The 20,676-nt window shown below is 36.1% G+C and overlaps 1 pseudogene; it reads right to left on the bottom strand.

Moving 5' to 3' along the window:
- Positions 1-20,676, bottom strand: part of LOC105704630 (xylosyl- and glucuronyltransferase LARGE2-like) — a 160,355-nt pseudogene that overhangs the window by 6,751 nt on the left and 132,928 nt on the right.

The raw sequence follows: 20,676 nt of genomic DNA, 5'->3' as shown, positions 1-20,676 counted from the left end.
TAAAATTTGGAATATTTTGAGACTAGAATAGGAGGTGAGAAAATTAAGAGAAAGAATGTTTATCAGAAAGAAACTATAGAATGCATTTAATCCACTATGATGAGTCTTTTATTCAATGGCATTCGTTAACTATATTAAATATGAAATTATTTTATATAAACTTTCAGATTCTTGGCTTTTCTTGAAAAATCTCGTAATTCAATAATGCATTGCCTAATATTACACCATAGACAATAAGAATGGCTACAACTGAGTGCCAGCTGTCTCCAGTAGACAATGTTCTTTGGAAATCGCTTCTCTGAGTGGGGTCTGGTTTCTATATGGGTCCGCAATGAGATAATAACACATATCTCTTTAAAATTGTCAGTCAATAAAGAGGTAAGATAAAAGCCTATTCTCAATTCCTATACTTATATCTGTGAGCACCACTAACAAAGTGTGTTCACGTCAGCAAAGTCTACAAATGTGGTTTTGAATTGCACCACTCTAGAATTTGCCTCTGTGACAACTATTCTTTGCAATCTCCTTGAAACCGAGTTGGAAATCACTTGCTCTTTTGCATATTGTTCATGGTCATATTCTCTTGTTGGTAAAATAAGAGGTAAAAATATTACTTTACCTACTGTCGCTAACAAATACAGACAAATTAAAGATACATTAAAAGGTCCACTTATATTAAGAAAGATGAAGGAAGAATATGACGTCAAGAAATAAAAACATTGATAAATGATTAATAAACAAAACTAAGCTTGTATAAAAATTATACATACAAGTAAAATAGAAAATTGGGAGCCATCACAGTTGACATAATAAGTTGCCTGTTACAGTCATTTGAATTTTTAATGTTGATACTCACTTTCAAGTAAGTCTGGCTATATAAAGGAAGAGAAAGATGAGGCAATAAGAGAGAGTAAATGAATTGTTCGATTTGTTGTTGATGCATTTTTCCTTTTCTCTTTATTAGATGGAAAAAACTAGAAACTTTAAGTGATTATAGAATAAAAACAGATAATGAGATTGAACACTTAGTAGAAATAAAACGTATTTACAGATTCTGGAGAAAGAAAAAGATTGGGATCTAGAAAAAAAAAATGAATGAGTTGATTTTTGGTAAAAGGAAGGATGTTGAGAAACATTAAGTTTACCTGCCCCCATGGCTCCCTTGTGGAAGTTACTTTTAGTTTGTAATTAGTGGTAGGCGGGTGACAGCTGCCTACTTGGTATATTCCTGAGTTATGTGTATATGTAGAACATCTGTGTGTTAATAAGAATCACCTGTCAAAGAACAAATAAATGCGTGGATGAATCTCTGCTTGGTGCCTTCAGTCCTGGAAAGCTGTAAGCCCCGCAGGCTCTCAGGCTGTTGGTCCCCAGGATGAATCCACTCTGCTGGCTATATAGGTATTTGCTTCTCAATACCTTAAGCCTGCTTGGGTGGGAGTCTCCTGACAGAACTGGTTCTCAGTAGAAGGAAATGCCATCTATTGTAAGAAAGAAGAGAATTAGGAACTCATGATCTTAATAATAAATAAAGTGAATAATTAGCAGTTTAGATTTGTTACCATTGAAGTTTGTTTAATTATCTTGAGTTTATATTTTTTCACTTTTACTTATTTTTTCCTCTCAGAAATGCCTCGAGAATTTGCCCATGTACTTTGTATCAAGCATGTTTGTATAAATTATGTTACTTACCTGGAAAAACTGATTTGGCTGATGAATAATCTCTTAAAGCTCAAGTCACATGCTGACTGTGTAAAGCAGTGGTAATGATTAGAGAATAGGCATCTTTACAAAGAAGACTATCCACCTTATATTACATGAAGTTCCATATTGATAATTCAGTTAACATCTTCTATTTTAACAAACAAGCCAAATATATACAATAAAAAAGAGATAAATTGTTTCTCTTACACGCACACAATAATATTCAGGATTTTTTTAGGAGAGAGGAAGTACTCTGCTATATGCAAATGGTTCTCAAACTGTGGTTCCTAGACCAACAGCATCATTATTATCTGGGAACTTGTTATGAACACACATTCTCAGATCTTACATAGACCTAATATACAAGAAGTTCTGGGGCAGAGCCTAATAATCTGCAATTTGCTAATTTCGTGGATGATTCTGATGCACACCAATGATTTAGAAATATTACTCCATGTCATCACTTACTAACAGAAGCAGATGGATACTTTGCCTATTTCTAAACATAATGGTCAAAGTCATTTTTGTCATCTCAACTAGTTGGTGGAAAGGCAACCAGTCTGGAGACGCATGAGAGGAAAGTTCTCTAGACCCCACCCGAAATCAGTACATATTTTTCACTGGCTAAAGTTCAGTCACATGGCCACACACCATAGTAAATAAGATGGGAAATTGCTGTGTGTGAAACATGACAGAATGAGTGTGAAGAAGAATGTCATCTTTTGGTTAGAAATTAACAGTTGCTTTTACAACCTGCTTCTCTCTTTCCATACTGAAATTTGTTCACATTCTACTGTGTCTTACACCATCCTGTTAAAAGATTTTCACATGCACTAATTTTGCTTATAATATTTGTAGAGATTCTTCAATTTTGTCATTTGCTTTGGGCTGATTAATTACTATGCAAACTCTGGATTCCATCTCAAATCTCATTTCCTCAGGAAATTAACTAAATTATATTTTCTTATTGCATATGCTTATGGTACCATGTTGCTTTCTGCTATAATTAATAGGTACCATGGTTTCTCCTCTACTTGAAGGCAAGGTCCAGGTCTGATTTTATTCATCTAATATCAATACACCTTGTATGATGCTTGAACACAATAGAAGCTCTATAAGTTGCTTCTGAATAATAAAATATTTTAAAAATATATAAAATTTTATATGTGTTTGAATAAATACATATGTATTTGAATTAGAATTGGCTACACAAGACATATACATAACAATGTTTAGATGGGGAGTTCTTTTCATAAAAATTAAAAATATTGACAATTTTTGCTCATATCCAAAGAAAAATATAAAATATAAATGCAGGCAATGCTAATTTTCATTTTGAATCCTTTTTATTTTAAAACATATTATCATTACTTTAAATTCTCTCTTTATTAGCAATTCTCTTCTTTTTCTTTCATGACCAAGAAAGCAACTGTGCTTTAAAACCAGCACCTCTCTTTCAATTTGCAACCCCTGTTGAGACTAAGGGTAATTGAAAACAAGTTTGCCTTAGAAAAGAATATTGAATCCTGATGTGAAGCCGAGAAAAGTGAAGGTATTTATTGCTAAGGCATGGAGGCTGATTTGGAGTTTGAGATAATAATTTATACCATCTCTTTAGAATTTTTTACACTCCATTTCTGAGCTTCCTTTTCTCTGAAATCTTAATATTTATAAAAATAAAACGAATGATGTCTAACAATCTCATGTCTTTTTGTATCTGATTGAAAATCTGAGTTCTTTTTGATGTACAACAATGTATCTGAATGTTCAACTGAAATTCTTGAATACAAAGAAGCTGGAACACAGTAACACTTGTTATAATCATCACGTACAATGAAAGTACAAACTTCAAAAAAGGTCAGCAGTGTAGAGAAAGACTTTGCTGTTTGTCAGGCATCAATGGTACTTTGACTTTTTGCCTCATTTCATAACAAAAATTGTACAAGAATTCCAAATTATTGGGTATGAGTTTCCTATAAAGATGATGTTCCAAATAATTAACGCATCCTCGCTGTAATTTTAAACCTATCATCTTTGGATTTTTTGATAACCTTCACAGGTTTATGTAGAAATGTCAACTCATATTTATGTTCTAACAAAAGGTGCTAGAAAAAAGTTATGACACTATCAGTAGTTTCATTAGTTTCTTTTTCTGTTAGCAAAACTTTCCAAAGAAGTGTGAATTAATGTTTACAGAAACCAAAAATATTAACCACATGAAAGACAGTTTTATGATATTGCCTACCTGCTCATGCATCAAACCAGTGAAAAGCAATTTATAATTTTCTAGCTATGTTATATCTTAGTCATAGAAACCAAATGTTTGAGCTACATTGAAAATGGCTACTGGATCCATAATTTTGGTCACAGCTTATGCCACTATGATTGACAGGTAAAATTGGATTTTTACTGTGAAAGTTTCAATCTGTTTAGATCAAGTGAGCGAAATGAAAATATCAATCAATTAGAGTTTGAGTAACTGTAACTTTACACTGTAGCTCTGTGTTGATACTCTGCAGTGATAGTCTGAACTTAAAGGGGATTTTTTTTTCCATATATTTCTATTTTCTATGCTTATTTGAATATAGAATATTCTGATAGAATCTCTAGGGGAAAGAAGTATTCCAGGAAATACCAAGGGGTACGTTTTGCCAGATGACATTATGCTAGGCTAGCAAAAGGTAAATTTCCTTGAACAGAAAGCAATTTATTGTCTCAAGTGTTTTGTTAAACTTTATTTAAATTACATTTGACGTTTCCCAAGTGAATCATACCTTCACACATTTGATTGTTGTATTTTAAAACATTAGCACTGTTTCTACATTTTTCATTTTGCTGTACAATTTATTTTTTAAGACATTTCAGTTACTCATATGAATGTAATACACTTTGTTACTTTCATTTTCACAATTTTTTTTTTGTTCTCTTGGGATTGTGCGTTGGTGGAGTGGGTGCGGAATGATGAATACATTTATGTGTAAAGATGGCATTTATTTTTGGATGCTGCCAAAAATTACAGAAATAAAAAACAGACTGTGCATGTCAAAAAATGTATAATATATATAGAATTTGGATAAAACTATGTAAATTTATTGTGTGAATAACATTTTAAAAGCCTGAATAATTTCCAAAGTCATGTAGGATAAAGAATAGCATGTGTGTACATATGTGTGTTGGGGGGGCGGGTAGGTGTGGCTGCATGTCCATGTGAGTCTACAAAATAACATCATCTAATAATTTATTTATCACTTTCAGTCTGCACATATGCATTAAGCAGACCTGGAACATCTTAATTGTATTTGATATGATAAATATAAAAGTAAACTATATTAATATAAACATTGGTTGTTAATGCCAAATTAGCTTTATCTTGTTCCTCTTACAGTCGTTTTTATACTTTATCACTTAATTTACAATAGATCTTCGATTCGAAATAGGAGACTACATAACAAAACTATGTAGTCGCTTTGGAACACCGCAAAATGATCTTCCTTTACAAACCTAAGAGGAACAATGATCTTCGGCTTTCCCCTGGACTTCATGCATGTGATTTGAAGATAATATATTGCATACCTACTTAAAAGGTTGAAACACCTCTTGACTTGGAAATATATATTGTTTTTACATTGAAAACAATAGACAATATATCGGATTAGTTAAGTGTCAGTGATCACAATGGGACAGCCTATTCAGAGGTTGCAATGCAAATACTAGAAAAAGTGTCACATAATTTTCATTAATATATTTTATTTCATATATCTGTTTTTAAATAATACTCCTTCCCTGATACTTAAAAAAAGAGATGCTGTTATCTACTGTCAAGATAAAGAGGCATATCTAATATGTCAGAATTTGCCACTCTTTTTTTTTTCACCATTGGAAGCCATCTACTGTAACATGTAGCAAAACCTTCAAGCTTGCTAACATGCCTCTGGGCTCCTTCCAAAAAGCAATTTATATCAGCTGACAAGGTCATTAAGGAAACTGGTCAAAATGCAGGTGGGAAATGCAACCCTGTTGGGTAGAGTCTTAATGCATCCATTTATCAGGAAATCAAGGTCATATCATGATGTTGAGTATTTAACTTAGATTTTCCAAGCATTTCATGGCGGTTGCCAACTTGGGAGATGACATAAAATGTGTTAGAAATGTAATTCTGCAGGTATATTTATTAAAAGTATGTATATATGAGTAAATATATTAATGATATATGAATTTACTTCAAAAATATGTGAAGCAAAATATTTTTTCTGCAAAATAATACTGCAGCATGTTGTATTCTCATGGCACATTAAATAAGGTTTTTATCTGCTCATTGATTTCTAACGTTCTAATCTTCCCTTGGCAAACTGAGAAAGCATCATGATCTAGCTAACCTATCCCTAAAGTGATAAAGTTATACAATATGCCTTCTATAATGACTTTCTAGTAGAGAAGAAACTACACACACACACACACACACACACACACACACACTCACACAAATACAAATTACACATACTATGTCTTCAAGAAGTCTAGATATTATGATGGCAACCTTGTCTTTCCTTTCACTTTACTCAGAAACCCCTTTCCAGAAGGCCTGCAGGAATGCTTCAGGCCTTTTGAAAGCACATGCTCAGGAAGGTTGTATTATGTAGAAATAATATCCCTTTTACTGAATGGGCAGCCATGACGAAATCAAGTTTCTAAGGTTAGTATTAGATCTCTAGAAAATAAGAAAGTATAATGAATATCTCTTATAATTATTTTTCCTTCTGTCATTTTGATTTTTTCATCAATACCCTGCTGATGTGCACATTACTGGTATACCTTGTTTACTCGTAGGTCTCTCTAATAATAACCCACTCAGGCCCTTAGGCATCATGGCTTTGTCTTTTCTGGTCTTTCTACTCTCTATTCTTTCTCCCATACCACTGTGAAAGGAAGAAAAGAAGGGAGGGAGTGAGAGAGGAAAGAAGGAAGGAAGGGAGCCAGGTAGGGAGGGAGGGAGGGAGGGAGGAAATGAGGGAGAGGGAAACGAGAGAGGGAGGGAGGAAGGACTTAGGTTAAGTACATTTTAAGTCCATGCCCTTAACATGCTAGTTATTACTAATAACAGTCTTCATTCCCCAAAAGTGATGTATACTGATTCATATAAAAGTTTTCAAGTCCAAAGTGATATGGCTAAAGTTTTCATTTCTAAATTTGTATCATTAAGAGATACAGATTTTTATAGATAACTTTCTGAGGTTTAGATATGTTAGTAAAAAGGTGAGGTAATGTCTTGTTGAATTGTGATATCACAAAACTCGCAATCAAGATGAATATTCTTTGACTAAAACTAATAAAATGTAAAAATGGAATCTCAGGCAGAAAAAATAGTGCTTAACAATACATAGAGGCATCCAGTTGCCTGAGATGATTGGGAGAAGGTCAGCGTTAAGGGAAGTTGGAAAGGAAGACTAGTGGTGTGCTATGTCAGCTTGGTCACTCTTCGAAGCCATCATGAAGATTGAATTAGACATGTACCAGGTTTATTACAGCAAATACATGTGAAGGATGAAACAGTTAAGAAACAGGAACAGGTGTGGTGAGCCTTCAGCCACCTTCAAAAAGAGAGAAGGAAAGGAGAAAGATTGAACAGGAAGAGCCTCAGATTGCAAAGTGGTTCTGAAAAAGAGAGGCAGACTGAAGGAGTGTTCTCAATCAGATTTTATGTTGGCCGCGCGCGGTGGCTCACGCCTGTAATCCCAGCACTTTGGGAAGCCGAGGCGGGCGGATCACGAGGTCAAGAGATCGAGACCATCCTGGCCAACATGGTGAAACCCCGTCTCTACTAAAAATACAAAAAATAGCCGGGCATGGTGGCACATGTCTGTGGTCCCAGCTACTCGGGAGGCTGAGGCGGAAGAATAGCTTGAATCCAGGAGGCAGAGGTTGCAGTGAGCCGAGATTGCACCATTGCACTCCAGCCTGGCAATAGAGCAAGACTCCGTCTCAAAAAAAAAAAGATTTTATGTTTTGAGCAGTTTTGCATGAGTATGCCTACAAACTGAGGTTAAAAAACTCTACAAACTAATCTCAACATGCATATTTTTAATCTGAAATCAGATTACCCATCCCAATGGACGTCTATGGTTTTGCTATTGACTGTATTCATCATTCTCCGAGAATTTTTGCCCATATGATTTTGCTCATTACACTTCTTATAGTTGGAATGCTGCTTACGTTGAAGGGATAATATGATTCTATATCTTTTATAAAGTATTCTTGGATTTCTCCAAAATTATTACAATTTAACACATCTACCTCTACATATAAGTAGCATTTTTTCTTATGTCTTTTATGTGGCATATTTGCACATACATAATTTCTACTAAAATTTAGCCTTCTTTCTTGAAATTATTTCTGACACTGAAAAATAGTAAATGCATAACAAATATGTTAGGTTACTTGGCATAAGCTATAAATAATATAAAATACCCACCTTTCGATGAAAAATTACAGACCAAATAGTATTGATCAATGGCCCAAAATGACTCAACAAATACTATTTTAAATATTCTAGGAGTTGCTCTTGTTGAAATTTCTGCTGCAACAATTGCTAGATTGGAGTAATTGATCAGCAAAAGTGTAATTCATGAACGATGATTTCTTTAACTCAGATTTCAGTGACATTATGTCTGTGAAAAGGAAATTTAGAGTGAACAAAGGATTGGGCAATACTCGGATGATCTCTGACTTTTCCAAGAACTTTTGCAGAACTGAAGACTGAAGTGTATGAAGCACAAAGCTGTGACTGATGACAATGATCCTAAACTAGAAAGTATTAAAAAATAGAGAAACTAATATTGACTGGAATAGAAACATATACAAAACAAAATAAAACAAATAAAAGAAACCATAAATAATGAAGAAAAAATAAGATAGTTCACGAAAAAGATTTACCATCAGATGATAAAATCTGATATGTTTTGGATGTAATTGGATACTTAGATTAAGAGACTAAGAGAATAAACATACTGAATTTTGATAAAGATTAGATAAAGATCTTCCTGCAAAGATTTAACATCATCTCACACTGGATGCCACAAATTGAGTATAGGTGACGTGTTTTATTGGACAGTTGGTGTGGACTACTCAGCTGATGAGCTAGTTATTTGACACAAACAGCATTGCTGTACCCTTTAGAAACTAACTTTTGAAGATCCAGAACTTGAAAATTAAGTAGAAAATTCATGATTTTACCTTTGCTTTAATATTGTGGACTTGTGACTGGTTTGTCTTTCCTAGTCAAGGCAGTTTGATATGAATTATTTTGCTTTTAAAGGAACAAGAAAACTGATGTTTACATAGAGTTTATTATGAAAATATGGAAAAATTATATTTGTAAAATTTGCTGTGATTCAATTTATCTAACAAAGCAAGAAGTGTAACACTTGATCTCCTAAAATTAGCAACCTGTGTTAACATCCTAATAGAATATGCTTAGCCTTTTCATCAGATATCCGATCTGGTCCCAATGCCCTCTCAGTATTATAATCAGAAGCAAAGGAAACCAGGTATATCCCAATGTGTCATGCTCTATCCCTTCTCACCTTTGGTAAAAAAGGGAGGCATTTAATAATTGAGCCTCTCATATTATGGGACACATATTTGGTTACTTTGCTTTCATTTTTAACAGTCTTACTGGGATTTAATTCACATATATAAAATCCCTCCATTTAAAGCATAAAATGCAATGGTTCTTACCATATTTACAAAGTTGTATAATCATTAACATGAACTAATGTTTAAATATTTTCATCACCCCCCAAAATAAACATTGCATTCATTAGCAATTACTCCCTTTCACACTCCCCACTTCTCATACCACTCCATCTAGCCCCAATCCTAGGCAACCACTAGTCTACTTTCTGCCTTTATAGTTTTGCCTGTTCTGTACATTTAACTGAATAGGAATTACATAATATCTTTAGACAGTTGTTTCAATTTAATGGGAATCAATGCTTTGTGCTTAGGTTGCTCATATCTGATATTTGTGCAACAGGACTTTCCAATCCTATTCTCATGTACTTTTTCCTAAAATAATTAGAGTTAATATTATTTGTATAATACATATTACATAAATTCATGTATTTTACCTTAGTAGTTTTCTAGTATGAGGCTTTGGGCTTAAACTATTCTAGTAAATATCTCTTTGATAGCCAATGGGGAAAAATAGATGTTTTGAAGTCATTATCTGCATTCAAAAAATTCAAAAAATAAAATTACGCATTGTTCTCTACTAACTAAAGACCATAAATTCATGTGAATCTTCCTAGACCCAACCTATCAGTTTCTAGTTGTTTTTCTCAGTTAAGGATGGGAATTGGCCATGACATGGCTGAATAACCAGGCACCTGAGAGAAGCAAGTTTAAACACAATAATGTCTGGGAAAGTGGAAGGAGAATGAACTAGGGGAATGCACCAAAAGCAGGCAGATCTTGGTGTATCCTCTCATCGCCCACCAAAGAGTATCTACTGCATGGAGACACCAAAAACCAAATAGAAATAATGGCACATTAAAAGTACACCACTCAGCATTTGTCCTCGGCCATGCTATTTTCCTATCATAAGCCCTTAGTGCCTGGTTGGGAGGTTATGAGAGACCTTATTAGCATGTGCTTCCTCTCAAGTGCATCTTCTTACATCAAGATTGATAAAATTATTCTCGCTGCTGAATATTTGACCTATCCAGTATCAGAGACTGTCCCAGCTCTCAATATGGTGTTGTTCTTTGGAGAGACCATCCACTTGATGTCTAGTTGATTACATAAGACCCCTTTCATCCTAGAAAAGGCAATAATCCATTTTTTTGTGACTCATACACGCATTGCACGTGGCTTTGCCTCTTCTACCCATGATGCCTCTGCCAGGGCTTTCTGGGTGGCTGGGATTCTGTAAAACTTCTTTTTGGACCGAAAGATCCTTTTGTAGCTAATAATTTTGACATTGGATGCATAAAAAATGAAACAATTGTAACCAATATATCTGTATCTTTACATATCACCCAAAAGTTAGTGGCCTGATTGTTAGAATGTGGAATCACTTTTTAGCCAGGATGTCAGCCTGGAGATGGCACTCTGTAGGGCTACAAATCTGTCCTCTGGAATGCAGTATAGATGATGTTGTGTCCCTAATAGAGAAAACGCAAAACAAAAGAAAGGGTGAAAGTAGGATCAACAGCACTCATTGCCATTCTTGACCATTTAAAGAAGTGCAGGCCTCCTAATCTTGCAATTTTAGTCTCTGAAGGGTTAAAAGTCATGGTCCCTGTGTGGGGTGGATTGTATGCGAGAGATGCTATCACTGACCATCCATAAAATCAGAATATTTCTTGTTCTAAAACTATAACTGCAACCTAGCAATTTTGAGCCTCATGTATACCAAAAATATCAAACCAAAAAAAGGAGCAACTAGGTTCTCAGTAGTAATTATTAAACAGAGCCAAAGTAGTTGCAGCATACTGAGGGGCTAGAAGCAGCAGATCTGAACATGAGACTCTCACTGCAGTGCTTCATAGTGTGTCCACACCTGGTGATAGCAGCAAAGAGCAAATGCAGTCCCAGGTATTATAAACAGGGCTTAGGTACACGCAAGGTGTTCAGAACTGCTAGTCAAGGATCTGGGAAATATAGAAAGGATGGTAGAGAAAGACAATAATATATATTCATTATGGCATCAGAATCAGCCAGAACAACACAAATTGTGGCGGGTTTCACTAAGTTTTCATTTTATGGCTTTCGTAGAAATTGTGGCAGTCACTCTGAAGTAACAGAGTGTGCTTGGTGTAGGACATATACAGATTAAAATGAACAAGGAGTGAGTTGTAAAGTTGCTCACCCATATCTGCTAAGAACACTTCTGGTTTAATTGTAACTTTTGTATGCAGTTCCCTGCATGCCAACAGCTTCGAACATTAATTACCTGTGTATCTCTCTACTTCTCTGCCTGAGGACTTTCTCAGGCATGACAAAGCCACACTTTGCCATACTCAAGTGCAAGCTGAAATTGTGATTTTGTTCAATCTCCTGGGGTTAATAGTTAAACAATGAAATACAAGAGTCAGACGGAAACATCCAGCCTCCCCAGCTTCTTAAGAAAACATTCCAGTGTGGGTCACATAGTTTGTAAAAGGCTGACTGACAGCATGAGTGAGCCCAAGTTGCTCTTAACATTGCTGCTAGTTGATGAATCTCTTATTACTTCCCTTTTTTCAGGTATCGCAATCTCATTGTGCCTCACTTGTACTTCCTAACAATATCTACCACATAAACTACTGATCAAGGGTTACTTCAGTGCCTGCTTTGTGATCGGAATTCGAATGCAAGCTCTATATAAGTTTGAAATTATTTATACAATTTGATTTATCATTTTGATGGAGTAACTTTTAAGATAATCTTCTTTTAATTTTATTCTTATTTCAAGCCCCAAAGCTAAAATATTTGTAGAGACTGGGAACTTGAATGGCTCTAGATCTCAACTCAGAAGATTGATTTTTATTATTTCAGTTAGTAAGTGTGATAGAATAATAATTTTTCTTCTCCTAAGGATGTCTATGTTCTGTTCCCAAACACCTGTGACTAGGTTATATTACATAATAAAGGGAATTAAGGTAGCAGCCACAAGCCAAGAAATGCAGGCCACCACTAGAAGCTGGAAAAAGCAATCGTATACTCTAGATAGTACACATTCCCTTATAAGGCATAACTTCTTCTTGACTCTGTTATGGGCTGAATTGTGTTCCTCTAAAGTTTCATATATTGAAGTTCTAACGCCTAGCACCTCAGAATATGTATTTGGGAATACAGCTTTTAAATAGATAATTAACTTAAAATGAGGTCATTGTGTGGACCCTATTTTAATATGAGGAATTTAGGAAGAGACACATATGTGTACAGCGTGAACATGAAGGCAGCCATCTGTAAGTCAAGGAGAGGCTTTAGAATAAACCAACCCTGCTGACACCTTGATCTCAGACTGTTAGCCTCCAGAACTATGAAAAAAAATAATAATTTCTGTTTTTTGGTCCATTTAGTTATTTTGTTGTGGCAGTCCTGGAAAACTAATCACATTTTGAATATAATGATATACTGGTTCTTTTCCACTGCAATATTACATTTTTGTAACATCATAACAGAATTACTTTTTTTTTATTGCATTTTAGGTTTTGGGGTACATGTGAAAAATATGCAAGGTTGTTGCATAGGTGCATACGTGGCAGTATGATTTGCTGTCTCCCTCCCCTTCACCTATATCTGGCAGAATTACTTTTTACACTTTTATCAGACCTCTGAGAAGTAGGAACAAGAAGGTTGAATTTTTAGTGGAATGTATAGAATTAAAAATAGTTATACTTTTATAATAAACCCTTCTTTGAATACTTGTATAAAATCGAATACTTCTTAGAAATCGGTTAATGTACTGGAAGTTTGGAAGCTATTGATTTACTAAAAATATTTGCTCTTTCTTTGTCTCTATTTGGAGAGCAATGATGATACAAAGCACCTTTCTCATAAAAAAGTAGCACAACTGGACACAATCTTTCTAAGAAGGATGATATCATTCAGACAGCTATTTTCCTTCTGAATTTTATAGTTTATTTTCAACCACATCTACAGCCTCAAGAAAATGGTATTGAATGTTAAATCTCAAAGCATGAACAATTGGCACATCCATATGTCAGTGATTTCATAATGTCTTCTGGAAAATAATCTGGCTGATTTGTATGTTTTAACTATTTGAATCTTCTAAAACTCAATAAACTGTTTAGAATAACTTGTGATTAAACAACTATAAATGTGATGAATCTGGAATATACTTGTAATTTAACCCTGAAAGTAATTGATTGCTTTAATGTTTCAACTTATGTAGACAAAATTAAGATATACACATAGTTATTACATTATACACACACATACACACACACACACAGAGGCATGAACACACATATATATTCAGGTTCATATAAATAATTTCTAGGTTAGTTGACTAACAAGATTTTTTATTTCTAAAAACCATATCTCATTATTCTCAGTTATGTGCTCTTAGAGATGGAGATTCAGATTTTTAAGACAGTGATACGTATCTAACATGCCCAACAACCAAGACTAATCAGGTAATCCACACACAATTTTATCTTGGCCTCTTATCATTCCTTTAAAACTTATTCTGGCTGGAAGGGATGGCAGTGGCCATCTTCACCTGCCCCTGGATGAAAATTTGGGGCAAACTGCATGGCTAACAGAGAGCAGAGAAATTATGAGAAATTTTAACAGGATTGTTAAGTGGCCATATAAGCTTAAAACCCTGATTTATTCATAATTTTAATCAATAGTAATACTCCTAATGAAATAATAACAGCCATTTGTTAAACTAATTTTATGTGCCAGGCTCTATGTTAGGTGGTTTAATGATTATCTTATTAAATCTTCCTGTAACTCATTGAGGTATTGGCTATTATTCTCTGACTGACAGGAGATGATACAGGCATATAGATTTTAAGTTACTTGCCCAAATTTACATAGAAAAAGTAGTAGAGCTGGGTTCAAATCCAGGAGTATGATCTGAGCTGGCACAAGCAACCGCTACCAACCTCCTACTAAGCCTCAATCTTACCATTTATTCACTTTATCTTTTCTTCAGAGAAGTGAGGGAAGATTGGAATGAATTAATTTAACAAGACTGATACAAAGTGCACTAATACATCAAAAAGACTAAAATATAGATGGTATTAACACTTTTCCTCTCTTTAATCTGTAATTATGTAACTGCTGTAAATATGAGATTAGAATAGTGAAGTAGTTTAAATTCTGAATTCAGTTTGAGTGGCCTCACTGATCTAAGTGCTCAAGCCATTGATAATTATAGTACTCGCCATTGTGTTAACTTAAAAATTTCACACAATTTATAAATTTGAAAAGAAGATTTTATTTTACATAAAGGTTCACCACCCACAAGGTGGCCCTCCTGATAGGTTGGGAAGTGTGGCCTTCAGCTGTCAGCAGACACTTTGAAGGAGGAGGTACTGGGGAGGTAGCTTTATGCTAAATGGATTGGTTAAACATATATATTCAACAGGTTATAGGAGGAGATATGAATATTCATGAAGGTGGTCCTAACACACGTGTACTGAATCAACATGGAGATTACATAAGACCCATGTTCACTCTGGGGTGGAGACTTAGCATTTAAGGGTATGCAATTATCTCCTAAGCACACAAAAGGTCTTCTCAGGACACAAAGATGCTCAAGTGCACAGCCTCTGGAAACTGGCCAGAATCAGTCCATAGTTAGTGGTCTTATCACGAGAAAGTGACTGCTATCAGCCTCTTGTCCAATCAAAGCTGTAGTTATAACTTGCAGAACAAGGGCTGGAGGTCTATGTCTGATGGTGGCTGGGCTGCAAATTGTGTTAATACTACTTGTCAGGCCAGTGCTTACTGAGCTGCTAGAGAAAAACAAAACAAAACACAATCTTTATGGCAGTTAGTACCTAGTTCATTCTTTAAGTGTAGGGGTGTGTGACTTTACCCACGCCTGGCATGGTCTTAGGTCTTATTTATAATTTGGCATCTTATTGCCACAAAGAGTCCATTCTGTCAGTGTCATGATCTCAGTTTTAGCATGAATGCCAGTCAGTGTCTGGAAAAGGAGTGGTTATAATGAGCATGAGGCCTGTCTGACCTTCCATCTCATCATGGCTAGGAATTTAATTTCCAAGGTTTCCCTGGGATCCCCTTGGCCAAGAGGGGGCCTGTTTATTCAGTTGCAAGGCTTGGAGTTTTATTTTGTTTATAATTGCAACCATAATAATGAAAAAATAGGGTGGATGAAGAAAAAGAATATATAAATTTATCATATGCCAGGCCTGTTTGTATTTTTTATACTATTTATATGTTTTGTTTTCCATTTTTTGCAAGAGCCCATTGAGACTTATACAATTATTATCCTATCCCTTTTACAGATGAAGAAACTAAGTGATTAAGTATTAAGTCAGCTGCACAAAATGTTATAATAATAGGTTCACCTTAAGTTGAAACCATCATGATATTACCTCAGTCAACTTTCTTTACTATAGTTGAGAGTGAATGATTAGTGGCTATTTAGTTAATATCAGAAAAGATTTATTCCAATATGGAAGACTACCTGCAAGCAATGTGAACACGTGTGTCTGGTTTCTTTGCAGGGTCTTCCAGTTCCCCTGCCTTTCTTCCTTCTCCTGATGGAAAATCACAGAATACCTTGACAGCTCTGTGACCCAGCCAGCTTTAGATTTTTCCTGGTAGGCTTCAAATAAAACCAAGATCTCAAATATTCCCAGGCACTGAGTTATCTAGGTTTTTGCCCAAAGGACTGAAAGAAACTGGCCTTGGCCATGAGCCAAATTCCTTAAACTTTCCTAAAAATACCATAACTGAACTTCCCCCATTATAAATATATTTAGGCAGAAGGTGCTTTTCTCCTGCTGCCTTTTAGGAGGATTGCTGCAGCACTCTGTGATAAATGCTTTGGGCTGGTCAACCAGGTGTTTTCTGCTTCTTTGGAATCTCAAACACCCCCATCTTGATATGGTTTGGAGCACTCCTTTGTAGGCTCTTTTCTGCTGCCACTTATGAGATTATTACAGACAAAATACTCCCCCATCCTTACTCTGACATCTGGTTCACACTGAAATCTCTAGACCATACTCATTTATAAAGGACATCAGCAAACAAGTCCAACCAAAAATCATGGATAGTACCTTCCACACACCATGGTTAAGAAGTTCAGCTAAAATACAGAGCAGGTGGGCAAAATTGAAATAAGACAATATTTTTCCTCCTGAAAATTCTTATCTTCCAGGATGATTTAAGTCAAAAAAAAAAACCAGCAGAAGAACCTCCCCATCACTCCAAAGCCTTCAATTTGGAGTGGAGCCTGGGCCCTGTAGACACTGAAAAGCTTTTTATTTCAAATGCAATTTATGACTGTATACCAGTGGAATTCCAACATAGCACCTCTCTGATTGTCCTTGCAGTTATAACCAGTAGAGGCTCCTCCTTGATGCAGTAGCTGGAAACCCAGTCAGCGGCAATGCATAGCCATAGTGTGCCCACAAGAGAAGTCAGGCTAGACAGCGAAAACAAGACAGAATTCTGCCCCATCTCCACAACCACTACCTCTTTCCCTCAGAGACACGAGTAACATGTGTCACCAAAGTGAGAGGGAAGACAGACAGATATATGGATACGATGGGCATGCAGGTAGAGGTTGTGATACGACATTTCACTTTTTTTTTAGCAGAATTTTCCTTTAAAACTTGTTAGTCATTTGGATTTTCAATTTCAACAGTTTGCCTTCATGACAGAATCCCTTATTTTGGAAATACTTTCAAAATGGAATCTTTTACAACAGAAAAATCATAAAATAACTTCATATTTTTTCCTGGGGGAATAAAAAAAAAACAAAACTGGCATCATTGTACATGTAAATGCAGATGCTGAAAATTAAAATATAATCTTTTTATTATTTATTGTTTATAAGTTTAGCAAGACTTTGCCTTTGAGAAATAATATTTTTACTCACATAAGGGAAAAGTGAGGACTGGTTTCTCGTTCAACTACTATGGGCAGCAGCAGTTGGATGAATTAATGTTGCTTGTGTAAGCTGTGTAGAAAAATATGTAGCACAGTAAACATGCTACAAGGCTTGTTAATGTGTGTGTGGAAAATGTTTAAAGAAACCTCCAGACCATCACCAAATGTGCTGTGACTGAGGAAGGATGAGGTTCTGCAGCAAAACAACCAATTCATCCAGAAACAGTCTGAAGTTAGGGTGAGTATAAGCTAAAGAAGAACACTAACTTTTATCTACAGTAAAATTTCCTTTACATTAAATTGGAGCACCCCAAACTCTGTGCTGAGCTGCTTGCATATCTCAGAGTACACCCAGACACAACATACCTACACATCTGAGGTAGCCTTTCCCCTAAGTGAGGGCAGAGAGCTTGTAGTGGCAGGAATCAGAGCTCTCCAACTGTTATTATGCTATTAAATTAATGATTATATAGATTTATAAAGATAAGATAAAATTTTATAAATTACATGTCTCTTTCAAGCAAGAGCACTAAGCTGGACTGAACACTGAACTAATATATACACACACACAATATAAATAATATATTGTATAATATATGTAACATATATAAATAATGTATGTATACAAGGAGAGAGAGAAAAAGAGAAATAATGAGGCCCACAGAAAACTCCAGCATGTAGATTAACCACCCTACCCCCCTTGTGGAAAGCTCCAGATTTTATTCTGCCTCATTTCTCTCAGAGAGAATTTATAAAATGACCATTTAAGTTTACAACACAGAGTCAGGAAGCCCAGCAAGCAGGGAGCACAGGAATGGGCTTGGAGATTCCAGGACAGTCCACAAACACAACTTACATTTTTCATCCAGTGGAACAAAACCAAACAAATTCAAACTCTCCGAAAAAAAAATATCAAACACAATGAAATAAAATTTGAAAAGAAAAAAATATTTAAAGATTTATCTATTTTTCCCTTAGTTTAATTAAAAAAAAAAAAATCTTAGGCCTTCTGAGAAAAACAGCAAGATAATTCTCCAGATACAAAAATAGAGGTGGATGGAACTCAGAAAGACAACATAATTAAGATTTACCACATTCGCATTTGTAGGGAAAATAAAATATGTGGTGCAGAAAATAAGTTTAAAATTGTTCTCAGTTTATAGAGGGAAAAATGGAGAAATATAGTTGATTTAGAAAAAAAAAAAGATGAGAGAGAGGAAGAATAGAGACCTAAATTGGAACAGCTCACAACTAACTATTATTATGCATCTTTGAAATGTAAGAAAGATATAAATTTGAAATTCTAATTTTTTCTTGCAAATAGCTTCCAAATGCCAATATTTGTTTTTTAGAATGTTTTAATATGCAAATCATAGTGAGAAAAATGCCTTTAATTTGTTTGAGAACAGGTTCTAAGCAAATCATGAAACAGATGAGGCAATATTAAGTATTGCTCCTGATTATTATTGTTACTTACTACTGACTATTGTTTGGCCTAAAGCTGCCTCCATACAGAGTGAATTATTACCTAACTTAATGTGTAAACAAACTGCAACCTAATCTGAGAGTGTATACTCCTGTAACAAGTAGCCTTGTCTCAGTCACTCTTAATAGCCAAACCTTCAGCCAATCATAGGCTGACAGCTACCACAACATGTCCCAACAAGGCAAAAGCTAAACTGAACACAATCAGGCTATTTCTGTAGGTCATTTCCATTTCTCTTTCTATAAATACGCATGAACTCCTTGAGGAACAGAGCTCTCTGAACTGCTTTTCATCCTGAGTGCTACACTGTTCCTGAATCATTTTTTTTCTGCTCAAATAAACTCTGTTAAATTTAACTTGTCTTGGGTTTTTCCTTTAATACTATTAATTAATTTCGGAGGTTAAAATGTTTTTATGCTGGGAGAAAGCAGAGAAGGGCGGACAAATAGACGCCTCCAGCAACTGTTTGCATTGTAGACACACCAAATTGAACAATTATCCACCCAAAAAACACCTTCATAAGCTCCAAAAATCAGGGAGTGGTCACAGTAGCTGGTTTTAACATCGTATTAAGGAAAGAGGCAGAGAAGAAGGTAGGAAAGACAATCTCAAACTGCTTACAACACCCCTCACCCGGTCCCTCGGCAATAGGTGCCTGGCACAGAAAGAGAATCTGGGCACTTAGGGGAGAGAAAGAGCAGTGATTGTGGGACTTGGCATTGGAACTCAGGGCTGCCCTGTCACAGTGGAAAGCAGCATGAAGCAGAACTCATCAAGTGCCATTGGAGGGAGCATGTAGCCCAGCCCTTGCCAGAGGCAAATCACCCATCCCAGTCGTTGAAAACTGATTTCCAGCAAGTCCTGCCAATACTGGTTAATGAGCTCTGGGATCCTAAATGAACTTGAAAGGCTGTCTATGCCACAGGGACTACACTTCCTGGGCGAGTCTTGGTGCTGTGCTACACTCAGAGCTAGTGGACTTGTGGTGTATGTGACATAGTGAGACGCCAGCCAGGGTGGCTAAGGGAGTACTGGTACCACCCCTCCCAGCCCCACACAGCACAGCTGGCAGCTCTGGGAGACTCCTTCCCTCTGTATGAGGAGAGGGGAGGGAACAATAAAGAAGACTTTTTCTTACAATTTAGATACCAGCTCAGCCACAGAAGAACAGGGCACCAGGCAGAGTCCTGAGTCCCCCATTACACGCCCTAAATCCCAGATGACAATTCTAAACACTCCCTGGGCCAGAAGGAAAACCACTCCCTTGAAGGGAAGGACCCTATCCTGGCAGGATTCATCACCTGTCAATTAAATAGCCCTTGGATCCTGAATAATCAGCAGTGACAGTCAGGCAGTGTGCACCACAGGCTCGTGGGTGAGACTCAGGCTGTGCTGCTGGTTTCATGTGTGATGCCGTGCATTTTCAGCTGTGATGGCTCCTTCTGCTTTCAGACAGGCGAAAGAAGAATAAAGAGGATTTTGTCTTACAGCTTGGGTACCAACTTGACCACAGTGTCGTAGAAAACAAGCAGGCTCCTGCGATCCCCGATTCTAAGCCTTGGCTCCTGGAGGACATTTCTGGATCTTCCCTGGGCCACAGGGAAGTCCACTTTCCTGAAAGGACAGACTCGAGATTAGCAGCATCTACTGCAAACTGACTCAACAGTCTTTGGGCCTTAAGAGAACATTGGCAGCAGCCAGGCAGTACTCACTGTAGGCCCAGGGCAGTGGTGGCCACAGGGTGAGGCTCCTCTGCCTAAGGAAATATGAGGAAAGAGTGGGAAGGATTTTGTCTTGTGTCTTGAGTACCAGCTCACCGACAGTAGAATAGAGCACCAGGATTCCTAAGGTTTCTAACTTGAAGCCTTGACTCTCAGTTGGCA

Source organism: Aotus nancymaae, unplaced genomic scaffold (assembly GCF_030222135.1).
Source record: "Aotus nancymaae isolate 86718 unplaced genomic scaffold, 86718_ANA_hifiasm-v0.15.2.pri h1tg000022l_1, whole genome shotgun sequence".
NCBI lineage: Eukaryota > Metazoa > Chordata > Mammalia > Primates > Aotidae > Aotus > Aotus nancymaae.
Note: the sequence above shows the minus strand (reverse complement) of the source record. Positions and strands in the feature narration are given on the sequence as shown.